This window comes from Lemur catta, chromosome 7, assembly GCF_020740605.2.
Source record: "Lemur catta isolate mLemCat1 chromosome 7, mLemCat1.pri, whole genome shotgun sequence".
NCBI lineage: Eukaryota > Metazoa > Chordata > Mammalia > Primates > Lemuridae > Lemur > Lemur catta.
Window position 1 is genome coordinate 67429908 of NC_059134.1, and position 13074 is coordinate 67442981.

The 13074-nt window shown below is 44.5% G+C and overlaps 1 protein-coding gene and 1 long non-coding RNA gene across 10 annotated transcripts in view; one reads left to right on the forward strand and one right to left on the reverse strand.

Annotated features, from left to right (window-relative positions):
* Positions 1 to 13074, forward strand: part of MICAL2 (microtubule associated monooxygenase, calponin and LIM domain containing 2) — a 217109-nt gene that overhangs the window by 55715 nt on the left and 148320 nt on the right. The window lies entirely within an intron of this gene.
* Positions 1335 to 10740, reverse strand: LOC123642455. The gene is made up of 3 exons (XR_006736459.1): positions 10669 to 10740; positions 1763 to 2006; positions 1335 to 1381 (listed from the first exon to the last, which is right to left on the reverse strand). It is a non-coding gene; the product is annotated as an uncharacterized LOC123642455 (long non-coding RNA).

A 13074-nucleotide genomic window follows, 5' to 3' on the forward strand; every position in this document is an offset into this window, starting at 1 on the left:
TTCAAAAGGGATGGGACGTCAGCCAGTAGGCTTGTGGGGCTGAAAGTCTGGGCCTCCTTTTTCTTGGAGAAAAAAGAAAACCCTCTTGCAGTTCCTGGCCCACCCAGGGTTGTACAAGGCCCTTGGGAATCTCTGGCCGGGATTATCCAAATAAATGTGTACTGCTGGGCAGGGCAAAAGGAAACCATGAAGCAGATTAACACTCTGCTTCCCAGACTGGAAGGTACACTCTGACTTCCCTTTCCTGCTCATTAGAGACTCTTGATCTGCTGCTTTTTTTTTTTTTTTTTCACACAAAAAAGAATATCTCGGAGATCAGTATATTTTATGGGCAGAGAATTCTCCCACCTGATGTGAATATATCTGTCTACCTCCTACCCCCCTGGGTGGGTACCGGGCTGAGTTCAGCCCCTGGCCACAGGACAGGTCCTGGGCAGTTCACTGGGCCAGGTTGTGCCCTTCCACTGAGTTCGTGAGGATTGCATTCGGCTGCAAGTACCTGAAAACCTGACCATGGAGACTAAAATATATAGGGGCTTATTTTTTTTAACAAGAAGTCAGAAGAGAGGTAGTGACTGGAGGTTCAGTAGCTGTGTTCTCTGATTTTCTGGGCCAGTGCTGTCCAATAGAAATATAATGGGAGATGCATATGTAATTTAAAAATTTCTAGCAGCCACATTTGAAAAATACAAAGAAATAGTGAAATTAATTTTTATAATGTATTTTATTTAATTATAAAATAAGGGGTGCTCAGGGAGCAATGCTTGGGTGTAACTTTGGACAGGCAAATGAGGAAATGAAGGGATTGGCTCACACTGGTTTCTGCAAAGCCACTATCAAGGCTTGGAAATACCAGGGCTCACCCAGTGAAGCTAATATATCCACAGTTTTTATCATTTCAACATGTAGTAAGTATAAAAAATGATTACTGAGATATTTTACTTTTTTATATGAAATCTCCAAAATCCTGTATGCGTTTTACAGGTCATAATTCAAGCCAGCCACATTTCAAGTGCTTAGTAGCCACACGTGGCTAGTGGGTGTTGAATTGGGCAGTGCGGCTTTTTCTTATACTCATCACCTTGTAGACACAAGGTGGCTGCTGTAACTCCAGCCCTCACATTTGCTTTCAAGGCAGGAAAAAGGTAGAAGGGGCTGCTCTAGCTACATACATTTCCTTATCATATAGGCAAAAGTGTTCCCAGAAACATTAAAATATAAGTTCCATGGGGGCTGGAGTTTTTGTCCATATGTTCTTTGCTGATTCCCCAGCACCTAGGGTAATGTCTGACACATAATAGGTATTTGTCACAGGTTGAATTCTTCAAAAGCAAATGCTTGAAGGTATTTGGAGTGCAAGATGTTCATTAGCAATCAACACCTGTGAAAGGAACGGGGGAAGAGGCAGGATTGAGCTGAGGAAGAAATCAAACTGTGTACAAGAGAACCAAATGTCTGCAGGTTCAAGCAATTAGGTCTCCTATTCAGCGTTTCAGCAAATGAGTTTTTCAAGAGACAAGGGTAGGAAGCTACACGGTTCTCAGTTGATCTCTAGGATGGTCAGCTATAAGCTACCAGCTCTCTGTGTAACACGTATTAACATATATACCAATGAAAAATATTGAAATATATGAACATATATAGTTATAGAAGTATATAACTAAGGAGAGTATATAACTTAAGGAGAGTAAGTTGTAAATATAATAATATATAGATGTATTTTTATCATATATAAAATATATTACATAAAAAAGGTATCCACCTCAAGCTTCTATTAGCTTCTTGGAAAGACAAACCAAGTATATTATAATTTCAGAGCTTGCTCAGAGCTGTCAGCTGAGTGTCACATATTTCACTGCAACCTGGCATATTCTCCACCTCCTGCCATCTGTCATAGTCTCAAGAGATGTGAATACAGGGTAGCAAGCCACACCAAACGCTTGTCCACAGGAATTCTTCAGTGGAAAGATTTTCTTCTCAGGACGCTTTCTCCAGGGGAGAGCTGTCTAAATCAGAGAAACACACCAGGGGAAATTCTTTTAAGTCCCAATCTGGAATATTTAAGCACAGGACGTTCCATTTGCCCTTCCACCCGAGGAACGAGCATACTGATGTTTACTATGTGGCTGCTTGTTGCTCCTCACTAGTTATAAGAAACTAATTGCATGTATTTATTCTTTTTTCTTTTTCGTGCTTTCCAAATGTGCCTTTTTAAATTGTGGTAAAATACATATAACATAAAATTTGTCATCTTAACCATTTTTAAGTGTATAATTCAGTGGCATTCATTACATTCATGACCATGTACAACCATCACCAGTTTCTATTTCCAAAATTTTCCATCCCTGCAAAGAGAAACTGTAAAAATTAAGCAAAAACTCCCCATTCCCCTCTCCCCCAGCAATCCCTGATAACCTCTAATCTTTCTGTCTCCATGAATTTGCCTGTTCCGGATATTTCATGTCAGTGGAGTCATTGTGTTAGGTTTATTTCACTTAGCACAATATTTTCAAGGTTTACCCATATGGTAGCACATGTCAAAACTTCATTCCTTTCTTTTCTTTTTCAATCTTAATAACTTATTTAACCCAATATTTCAAAATTGTTATCATTTCAGCATGTAATTACTATAAAAATATTTAAAGATAATTTTGCATTTTTGTACTAAGTCTTCAAAATCTGGTGTGTGTTTTACTCACATAGAACATCTCAATGTGGATGCTAAAGTTAAATCAGAAATATTTAATCTGTATTTAGATTTCATAAGATGTATGATTGAAAAAGTAGATTTACATATCCACGTTATTCCAATCATACTTAAAACTTGTCCAGTAACTGAATTGAGTATGAGGTTTTTTTAACTGTGATGAAATATACATAAGATAAAATTTACATTTTAACCATTTTTAAGTGTATAGTTCAGTGGCATTAAATACATTCCTATCGTTATGCAATCATCACCACCATTCATCTCTACAATCTTTTTCATCTTACAAAACTGAAACTCTGTACCTACTAATCAATAACTCCCTACTCCTTCCTAGCCTCTGGCAACCACCATCCTACTTTCTGTCTCTCGAGTTTAGCTTCTCTAGGTACCTCGTAAATATGTACTCATACAGTATTTGTGACTGATTTATTCACTGAGCTTGATGTCCTCAAGGTTCATCTATGTTGTAACATGTGCCGGCATTTTCTTCATTTTAGGGCTGAATAATATTCCATGGTGTGTTTATACACATTTGTTTATCCATTCATTCATCGATGGACACTCAGGTTTTTGGCACCTTTTGGCTGTTATGAATAAATCTGTGATGAAGACTGGTGTACAAGTATCAGTTTGAATCCTTGTTTGCACTTTTTTTGAGTACATACCTAGGAGTGGAATTGCTGAGTCATATGGTAATTCTATTTTTAACTTTTGAGGAATCACCAGACTGTTTTCATTTACTCTTATTTTTAAAATTGCCATGCCTGAGTTAAAGTTTTCACATTTATTAACTCATTCAAAAAATCATTTTGAGTGTCTGTTACGTGCCAGGCATTGGGAATACAGCACTAAAGAAAACAGACAAAGTCCCTGTCCTCTTAGAGTTTATGTTCTTGTTAGTGAGAGACGATAAACAAATGTGTGTGGTCCTAGGGTGTGTGTGTCTAGAGGTGGTAAGTCCTAGGTTGAAAACCCCGCAGGGTAGGGGAGCGAGGGTTGCTGTTTGATATAGGATGTCCTTGGAAGGCTTCTAGGAGATGGTGGCATTTGAGCAGAGACCTAAAGGAAGTCAAGTCATGAGCGTGCAGCTCTTAGAGGGAAGAGAAGTCTAGGCAAAGGCAACAATAGCAGGTGCACAAGTGCTAACAAGCCAGTGTGCTCAGTATGTTTTTGAAACAGCAAGGAGACCCATGTGGCTGGGACGAGCCAGGGGTGTTAAGAGATGGGCCAGAGAGAGTGGAGTTGGCCTTGAAACCACTGGATGGACTTTGTCTTTTACTCTGAATGAGATGCAAAGCCACAGGAGGCTTTTGAGTGGAAAGTAACATGATCTGACTTCCCCAATTAAAGGAATTGTGAAATCTCGGGGATGAAAAACATAAAGGTAGACTGGAGTCCCTCCCATCTGTGAGTAACAGCTGTCTCAGGCTGAAAGAATTTATTGCATCTCGTGTTCATGATGTCTTAGAGGAGCTGCCTGCTCTTCCTCATATACCAGCAGGCCAGGGCCAGGCTGGAGCCAGCCTCGCTGCCAAGGTCAGGGCCATTCTGATTTAAAGTCTTCTTGGAAGAAAAAAAAAGTCCTCTGGAATAGCCACGGCACTTAACACTACCCATGTCTTACTAACTGTGTGGTCTTGCTTCTTGGAGCTTCTGTTTCTTCTTCTATGCCATGGGAATAATAATAATGACAGCTGTTATCTCACAGGGCTGGGGTGAAGGCTATATGAGGAAACGCACATAAAACATTTAAAATTCCCGGTAGCTGTTAATCACCTCCTTCTCCTTCTTGAGTCTATCCTATTGCCTTTTGTGACACAACATTTTTTTTAACATAAAATTTACCATTTTAACCACTTCTAAGTGTACAGTTCAGTGGAATTAAGCACATTCACGTTTGTGTGCAGCCATCACCACCATTCATCTATAAAACTTTTTTCATCTTGTAAAATGGAAACTTTGTACGTTAAACAATAATGACTCATTCCCTCCTCCCCCCAGCCCCTGGCAACCACCGTTCTACTTTCTGTGAAATTTGGTAACTCTAACTGCCTCATATGAGGTTCTTAGAGTAATCAAACCACAGTATTTGTCCTTTTGTGACTGCCTTATTTCACTTAGCAAAATGTCCTCAAAGTTCATCCATGTCATAACATGCGTCCATATTTCCTTCTTTTTCGGGGACGAGTAATATTCCATTGTGTATATGTATCACATTTGTTCATTCTTCTGTCAGTGGACACAGGTTACTTCCAAGTTTTGGCTGTTATGAATATGGATATATAAATATCTCTTCAAGACCCTGCTTTCAGTTATTTTGGGTATACAGAAGTGGAATTGCTGGATCACATGGCAATTCTATTTTTAATTTTTTAAGGAACCATCATCCTATTTTCCATAGTGGTTGCACCATTTTACATTCCCACCAGCAGTGCCCAAGCATTCGAATTTCCCTACATTCTCACCAATACGTATTTTTTGTTTTCTTTTATAGTAGCCATCCTAATGGAGGTGAGGTGGTATCTCATTGTGGTTTTGATTTGCATTTCCCTAATAGTCATATTGAGCGTCTTTTCCTGTGCTTATTGTCCATTTGCATGTCTTCCTTAGAGAAATGTCTATTCAAGTCCTTTGCCTACTTCTGAATCAGGCTGTATGTTTTGTTGTTGTTGACTTTTAAGAGTTCTCTATATATTCTGGATATTAATCCACTGTCACCTATGTGATTTAAAAATATTTTCTCCCATTCTAGGGGTTGCCTTTCTACTGGGTTGATAGTATCCTTTGTTTCACAAAAGTTTTTAATTTTGGTGAAGTCCGGTTCATCTATTTTCCTCTTCTTGCCTATGCCTTTGGTGTCATATCCAAGAAATTGTTACCAAATCCAGTGTCATGAAACTTTTGCCCTACATTTTCTTCTAGGAGCTTTATAGTTTCAGCTCTTAGGTTTCGACCTTTCACCATTGTGAGTAAATTTTTGTGTGTGGTGTTAGGGAAGGGCATGCAACAACTTTTCATTTTTCAAAGTCTTCTTTGTGTTTTTTTCCTTTTCCACAGTGCATACTTGGTATCTTCCAAGGATTTGTCTCTGACTCCTGCTTCTGCCGGGTGTGCTTTCTCAGGGGAAACTCAGCCTCACTCTCCCATCACTGCATGAGGATGACTCTCCACATTTCTGTCCCTGCCCTGGCCCCCCTCCTGAGCCCCATGCCCTCACTGAGGTACCCTGATAGTGTGAAATGTATATTCGGTTTTTCCTGATGCCTGACACACAGCTCCTAAAACCCTGGGAATTTTGTATGCTAATAAGGTAGCTCCAGGATGGGGGCTGGTCCCCTGAAAGAGGGGCCAAAGGTCAACTTGATCATCAGTGATTTAATCAGTCATTCCTACATAATGGAGCTTCCATAAAAACCCAAAAGGACTGGATTTGGGTAGCTGAATGCACGAGGGGGCTAGAGGATGGCATGTCAGGAGAGGGCATAGAAGCTTCCTGCCCCTTCCCACATGCCTTGCCCTGTGCATCTCTCCCATCTGGCTGTTCATCTGCATCTTTTACAATGTCCTTTATAACGAGCTGATAAGTGTAAATGTTTCCCTGAGTTCTGTGAGCGCTCTAGCAAATTGATGGAATCTGACGAGGGGGCTATGGGAACCCTTGATTTACAGCCTGTTGGTCAGAAGTGGAGGTGACCACCTGCTACTTGCGACCGGCATCTGAAGTGGGGGCAGTCTTGTGGGACTGAGCCCTCAACCTGTGGGATACTGTGTCGGGATCGAATTGAATTGGAAGACACCACTGCAGAATTGGTTGCTGGTGGGGAGAAATTCCCATACATGTTGGTGACCAGAGGTCACAGAGGTATTGTGTGTTGGTTGTGTTGTGAGAGTACAGTTTGTTTTTCAACTCAGGTAACTTCTGAATGTCTTCAGGATGCCTCTCCAGCACCTTTAAACACACCCAGCCCCTTCTTTCTGAAGCCTGCTGTCTTCCTCTGTTTCAATGTCCTGAAGGCTCACATGCTGCAAGCGTTTTAGACTCCCACATCCTTTCTACTTCCCACATCCAATCAGTTGTCAAGTCCTGCTGCACCTTTCTCTGTGATTTTATTCACACCTGTCCCCTGCTGTCCCTTCCCACCGTCCCACTTTGGTTTAGGGACTGGCTGATGACAGCTGCCAGCCTCTGGATTGTGCTGTGGCCTTCCCTCCCCTGCAGCCCGGCTACCTACTGGCCCCTGCGGAGTCCTCTGACTGTGCCTCTGCACAAATTCAGGGGCTCCCCAGCGCCTGTGGATTAAAGTCCCAGCTCCAGCCCGGCGGGGTGCCCTGCTGCTCAGCCCATCCCTGCCTCGCAGACCTGTCTCCCACAGCTCCCTTCTCGTGGCTGCGATCTAGCCACATTCCTCCCCTGCTCCCAGCCTCTCCTCCACCCTGCCCCTGGCCGGCATTGCTGGCACTTTCTGTGTTCCATCTGTGAATGCCCTGTCCTCAGAGAACCTGCCCCTTTGCGGCTCCAGGAGCTTCCACTTCCCCTCTTCTCCTCAGCAGCCCGTCCCAGGGCCACACCTAGGAGTTTGCCACCACCCAGAACTGCCCCACCCAAACTCTCACTGGAAACTCTCCTGTCTAACCACAGCTTGGAGCTGCTGCTTCTCTCACTATGCCACTCTCTGAAACCTGCTGCAAACCCAGGTCTCCATCCTCAGCCAACGCCTCCCTCTCCACCCCACCCATCAGCCTCCCCCAGCATCATCTCTTGCCCATGGTGGGGCCCGTGTTGTGCCTTTGCAATCACGGTCGGCAGCTTCTCGGCGCCCCTGACTGCAGGCTGCCCCCACCTGAGGAGGCTCTAACGCGGTGCCCTGCTCTCGAGGGCTGCCTGGCGCTGGTTGGTGTCGTTACTGAGTTATGGTAACTTAATGCTGAGCCTCTTAGTGCTGCTGGGACAGCCTTTGCAGAAAACCGAGCCAGTTTCCTGTCTGTTTCGATTCCCACGCAGCTGTTCTCACCCTTTACCTCCCTCCCTAGCTCTCAGCCCCTTCCCTTTAAGCAGCCATCCGACTTCTCACAAAAACCAGTATTTCTTCTTCCCTTCTCAACCAAATGCCTGGGGAAGATAATCTCCCTCCCTATTCCTTGCTCCCGTGTCTTCACCTCCCTTTTCTCCCCCAACCCACTGTAACCCCTGTGCCAGTAGAAATGCTTTCTTTAGAGCCACTAGAGGCCTCGGAGTTAGCAAAGACCATGACTGCCTTTGTATCCTCATCTACTTGGCCTCTTTCAGACATTTTGGACGTGGTTCGTCACCATCTCCTTGAAACTCTCTTCTCCTTAAAGACACACCTAGGTGTAGACCGTGAGCCGTGGTCCTTGAGGAGGGGAGGATGTGGGTTATGCTGCTTTGCAAGGGATTGTAAACCCGAGTATTAGCAGGTCTGGACTCTCCCAGTGTTTCTGTATTTTCCTGGCAGGAAGGTTTTCCATGCAGAGCATGCCGCTGGCCTTGCTTCTGGTCTGCTGCACGTGGCCACAGGTGTGGGTGGCATTGACGGATGATCCGCTCTTATGCCGCAGGCACCTGTTGTGTTTTTGCCCGTCACATTTACTCTGAAGCTCCCGATCATATGGAATGACTTATCCTTTGTTGGATTTAATAACACATCACAAGAGCTTTGTAAAAGCTCTTCTGTTTGCAAAGCAATTTTGCATCTCGTATCTCATTTGATTCTCCCAATAGCTCTGAGGTAATAAGGGCTGGGATTGCTGTCCCCACTTTACAGATGAGGACAGTGAGGCTTAAATGGAATAAAGGATTTGCCTGGAATTACATGGGGTAAATGGAAGAATGAAGAATGTTCAAAACCAGTGGTCCCAGACTTTAGTATACAGTCGATCCACCTTTGTTTAAGGACTTCAGTAGAGAAAGTGATTTTTGGAAAGATATGAGATGCATTGTCTCTCCAGGCACACTATTTCTTCAACTCTTAGTGTTGGGTGGTGAGGATACAGAGAGAGCTCGGATATTATATTTACCTTTATTTTTCAAAACGAATCCTACTTGAAACATTTAAGGTAGGCAACAGCATTATTTTGTGTTTATAAATTTCTGACTTTAGACTTTCACATTTGAGTGTTTGCTTATTATAAGTTCTTGATTAATGTCCTGGTACCATGAAGTTGTTTTGGTGGATGTAGTAGTTTGAAATTTGGGGTTAAAGATGACATTGGTAGCCTTATATCAGTTTTAGCATCTAATTGATTTTGTTTTCTTTATATGGATTCAAAATTCATATAGACAAGTAGGGAGCTTCAGGTAAAATAGTTTTCCCTAACAGCTTACTTTGCAATCTCTTCGATCACAATAATCTAGTATCTCATTTGAAAATCTAGAAACCTGAACATGCAATAGGTAGATCTAACTTGCTTTAAGATTCAACTTTGAAACCAAAATTTTCTCCTTTGCAAGATGAAGGCAATATTACCCACTTCAGAGAATGGTTGTAAGTAGGAAACGAGTTAGCTTGGCAGGGGGGCTGCAACACTGTAACATTCAGTCAATAGTAACTGTTATTATTTTGTCCTTCAGGTTTAAGGAAGAGGTTGACAATTGTCTCTCACACTGGGGATTCATAGCAGTGCTGGTCTGGTACAGGGATTTTTAATCTTTAGAGATCTGTGAGCGTGGATAAAAAAAATTTTTTCACTAACTTCTAACTCTGTGGTCCCCAATCCGGAGGCTTAGGACTAGTGTCAGTCTGTGGCCTGTTAGGAACCAGGCCGTACACAAGAGGTGAATGGCAGGTGAGCAAAGCTTCACCTGTATTTACAGCTGCTCCCCATTACTCATATCACTGCCTGAGCTCCGCCTCCTGTCACATCAGCAGCAGCGTTGGATTCTCCTAGGAGCTCAGACCCTACTGTAAACTGCGCATGTGAGGGATCTAGGTTGCCTGCTCCTTATGAGAATCTAAGCCTGATGATCTGAGGTGGAGCTGAGGCGGTGATGCTAGCACTGGGGAGTGGCTGCAAATACAGATTATCATTTGCAGAGAGCATTGAATGTATAATAAATGTAATGTGCTTGAATCATCCCCAAACCATCCCCCGCCTCCCCCCAGTCCATGGAAAAATTGTCTTCCATGAAACTGGTCCCTGGTGCCAAAAAGGTTGGGACCACTGCTCTAACTGAAATGTAGCATATCCCTTAATTATGAATGTAGGCAGCAAACCTACATTAGCAGTGCCTGTGACTTTGTCACCAATAGAATTTTCATTTCTTTTTGCAGTGGTTGCAGATATCTCAATCCACGCTTTACACATATTATTACTGACAAATTATGTGTGAGGCTTGCAGCTAGATCTTGTTATTCAATATATTATTAGATACGTTAAATGTGTTAACATTTTGTTTTCTGCATTTAAAGATAATATTCTGAGAAATTGTCCATAGGCTTTACCAGGCTGCCGGAGTGGCCCATGGCATAAAAGTGGTGGAGGACCCTGGTCTGATGTCACAGAGCTGGGAATAGTGGTTGGGAGCCCAGTGGGGCCTGACCATGTGCAGCAGCGAGGGCTTGCTGCAGGGAAGAGCCTGGGAGGGAGATGGGGTCAAATCTCTGTTCCTTCATTTATTAGCTTTGTGACCCAGGGCCAATTACTTTACCAGCTTGAGTCCCAATTTCCGCTTCTGTAAAACAGCAATATTAAAACATACCTTACCAGCTTTAACAAACATATAAACTTCATTCCTAGCATTAGGAAGTCCTCAGAAACGTAGACTCCTCTCTCCCTTCCTCCCTACTGCATCCTGTTTCCCTTGCGTGATGTGAGAGGTTTTAGTAGACGGCCTCTCTAAGGTCTCTCTCCCATGTCTTGTGACCCTGTCTTTCCAGTAATTAAGACCACACCAGACCGTCCATTGCTGTTTGAGGTAGAGCTGGTGTCGTAGCACTTACGTGGGACGGCCAGTCTTCCTTTCCCAGGGCAGCGGCGAGAATCACAGGCTCTCGACCTTCCCTGCTCTGTCCACCTTGGCTCTCGCTGGCTGGCGTCCAGCCTGAGCTCATGGGTTGGGAATGCGTAGGCTGATCCTCTGCTCCCTGGAGCACCCGCGAGGGGGCCTTTGGAGTGACACATTCTGAGACCCGTCCCTGCACTAAGTGTCTGGACCCTCTGATGGCAGGCCTGCGAAACCCATTAATGTCCTACACGGCTCTGCAGGCTCACGTCCACTCTTGCTGCTCCATCTGTTGTTTCAAGCCAACTGTTGTTAGATGGAAAAATGCAGCCTATTGTTGTCTTGGTGGAAAGGCGCTATAATGACGGAATGCTTTCTTTGTACGGGAAGTTAGGAGTATGTGGGATGGGGGAGCAGCTCAATGCCGTCATGTAACCATATCCTGACTCATTTTTGTTTTTGTTTTTCTTAATTAAGCTCTGAATCAAAAAAGGCTTTGTGGTCACTGGGTTCAGATGACATGCGCTGTGGTCTTGTTTTTTGGTTGTTTAACTGTCCTGGGCCTTGGAACCACGTTCTAGCTCAACTCAGTTTTCAGAGTAGGCAAACATGTACGGTGCTGTGCTGTTCATTAAAATGATTGCCAGAGTCTTGGCCGGGTGGACCCTGTCTGTACTCTGCCTGTCCTTCTCCCTGTCCCAGCCCAGACACGGAGCCTCCATTCCCATTCAGAGCCCAGAATCTAACCACCTGTGCTCCTCTTGGGCCTGCGAGAGAATTGAGTATGAAGGAGCAAATGTTTCTAGACTGAGCTGAGCCACGAGAGGTTAAATATCACTGCAGGATGCTGGGGACTGTCGAGGTGATAGGGACCGTCTTGCCCCAGGACATAGAAGAGGGAGGTGTGCTAAGGGCTCTATTGAGATAGACCGCCCTTGAGGCTCTCATTTCTTTGAGCCATGGAGTGAGGTAGTGGTGTGGTGTGGTCTTTGAAGTCAGGCCAACTTGGGTTTGCATCTCACAGCTGTGTGACCTTAAGCATGTTACTTAACCTCTCTGTGCCTCAGAGTTCTTAATTGTAAAATGGAGATGATAATAGTACCCAACTCAGTGGGTGACTGTGAGGCCTGGGTAAGTTAATGTATGTAAAGCACTTAGAACAGTGCCTGGCACAGGGTAAGAGTATTACCACTGTCCTTACTGTTTGTCAGGGTAAAAGGCATCTGGACACTGGGGCTCTCTGTCTTGGCCACCTCCCTTGTCCACCATTCCCCTAGGGATTAAGTGTGGGTGTATTTGTCCCCGGGGGAGGGTCCCACTGCAGACGCTGGCCGTGTGCACACCTGCCCGCGGAGGCTGCGGAGTGGGTGGTCAGCTGCTTCTCTGAAATTCTGGCCTGGGAGAGATGAAGTGGGGAAAGGCCAGTCTCACTTTCCACAGGGTGCCGAGCTCCTGAGTGTCCTGCACTGTCATCTGTCCCAGAGAACATCTGTCTGACGTTGAGGTTTACAATGAAATCGTCTGAGCTTTTCTGAGATGTTTCATAAATAGATTCCAGACAAGCTGGGCCTCTGTATTTTTACTGACACAACAATGAGCTTGTGGGAACCATTGCTTCAGTCTGCTGGGGGATGGGAGGTTGGGTAAGTTAATACAGTGGTTAATAACAACAGTGGCAACTAACCCACACTGGGCGCTACAGTTTCTAATTCCCCCGAAAGCCTCAGGAGCTGGCGAGGTTATCCCATCAGACTGGTTCAAGGAATCATCAGCTCAGCCTCTTGTGCTCAGAGTCTCTCTAGGTAGCTAGGCCTTCTGAATCTATCTGCCTTAGGAGTTTGCATGACAGGAAGCAAGGCTCCATGTAGCCTAGCGAGTTATGGAAAGGCCAATGGCAAAAGGAGGGGGTGCCCACCTACCCCCTCCAGGATGCCTCCTGTGTAAATGAGGTGTTTGTAAAGCGCTCAGAGTAGTGGTTAGCTTTCATTTAACAAGGCGGACAGACGGATGGATGGAGTCATGATTGCACTATTTTAGATGCTGGAGATAAATAAGTGGTTGCTCCTGGAATAAAAACCATTACTATTGTTCAGTGCTAGAGGGAATAGTGAAGAAATATTCTACATGTTAGCCATTCAAAAGTGCCTTACTACACAGAAGATGGGCTTCATTACTCGAATCCCTTATTTTTGATCCAAGCCACTCATGCTTCCTTCCCATCCCCATGACAGAGTCTGGCCCTCCAGGCCATTGCTGGCTGTGTTGGCTGGGGCGGGAACCTGAGCCTCCCAGCAACGCTCTGATGTGTGTCGGTGCTACTTTTCCCATTTCATGAATGAACAGACTGAGGCTGGAGGAGACCAGATCCCTGACGTGGAGGAACAGTTCAGCTTTTAGTTCTCAG